The following is a 1,821-nucleotide window of genomic DNA, read 5'->3' as shown; positions in this document are numbered from 1 at the left end:
AACAGTAAAAATTAAAAAACACTGCTATTAGTTGGTACAATGCTACAATAACTTCATAGTCGAACCATAAGTTTATAATAATAATAATTGTATGAGCATATTAGGTATGTTGTACGTATAGTGTATTATAATTCTTTAAGCAACAATTTTAAAAATCAGTTTCATTCAGAAAAATGGTTAAACACTTTATCTGATTTGGTTGGTACATCGACCGCCAGAAAGTGATTGCTAAACTACAATTATTCAACCATTTGCAAATATTTATAAAATATTGGAGATTCGTTGAAAAAGAGAACAGAATGATGACATTTATATAAAGTTTATATTAAAAGTAATGACTATAATAACGCGACGATTCTGAAATTAATAAAGATGATTTTGGTTTAATAAGAGTATGAATTGCGACAATAAAATAAATGATAAAAACAATAGTAAACAAACATCAAAAATATCAAAAGGATTATATATATTTATGATTCTTATAAAGTGTATCATATTATAACCTATTGTCTATTTATAATTTATACCCAAAAAAGTAGGTATTCATAAAGAAGCTGTTATAAAGGGGTTTGGGCCGTTTAGTTGTATAGAATACTGGGCTGTTTACCTCCCAGTCCGCCCCTGCATAGACTTAAAGTAAACTTAAGGTAAACTTAAAGTCTTAAAGTCTCTGATTGCACCTACCACCTGCGTCAAGCACTTCGACTATAGTTTAATAAGTTATTTATTTATTGTATATACTATATAGGTAACAATAATACCTAAAAATGAAAACTTGCTCTATTAAAGGTTGTAAAACAACCATTAAAGAAGAAGGTATTAAAATGCATGGGTGAGTAGATATCAGATATTATATTGCCAGTTAAATAATTTATGTAATTATATTTACTCATATTATATGTATAATATTACTCAACTATGATATTAATTTAGTATACCCAAAGGGAATATTGGTGAACAATGGGTCCACCAAATAAAACAATTTCAGCCAGATTTTCAGCCAACAAAATACAGTGTGATTTGTAGTAAACATTTTGTTGAATCAGCTTATTTTGAAGGTGGAATATATGGTAAAAAGGTTTTGGACAAATCTGCACTACCTAGTTTGTTTAAAAAACGTTAGTACCTACTACCTACCATGATTAGGTATATAAATGTGTCACAATATCTATTTCTTTTACTGTTTTTTAATGTAGTTATCAATAAAAATCTTTTTCCAAGTGAAAACAATGACGTCGTTGAGGTATTTCCTGACAATTTGAGCAAAACATGCCTCAGTGATGATGAGTGTCAGTTGGATAAACAGGATACTCAATGTATGTATTCTAATTAATTATTTATGTTTTTATATTGTTGCATAACTAACCTAACCATTTTGAATTTAAGGTATGATACCAGAACAAATGGTTTTCAAAGACTCAGACGAATCAATAAATTCTTCCATTATAGATACACCAATGCCTATAAAATCCAGGTAGGTATAATTGTTTTTTAAATATCCCTTATTATTTGTATTAAGGTACCTATAAACAAATTTAAGTAGACATCAATTTGTACGGGTATGTTTTAATTTTGATATTTATACAATTATATATTGTATGATTTCAGGAAGCGCAAATTCTATGCAAGGGATTTCAAAAGTATTGACGATATAGAAAGTCCAAACAGCAGATTAAAATATTGGATTGCCTCGAAGAATGAACACGAAAATCATGTTAAAAAAATCAAACAACTGAGATTAGCTAACTTCCGTCTAAAAAATAGAATAAAAACAATGCATAATTTAATAAGTCACTTAAAAGGATGAGAAAAAACTAATTT

The sequence above is a fragment of the Acyrthosiphon pisum genome, chromosome X (genome assembly GCF_005508785.2).
Source record: "Acyrthosiphon pisum isolate AL4f chromosome X, pea_aphid_22Mar2018_4r6ur, whole genome shotgun sequence".
Lineage (NCBI taxonomy): Eukaryota > Metazoa > Arthropoda > Insecta > Hemiptera > Aphididae > Acyrthosiphon > Acyrthosiphon pisum.
The sequence above is the reverse complement of the archived record's forward strand: the minus strand, read 5'-3'. Positions refer to the sequence as shown.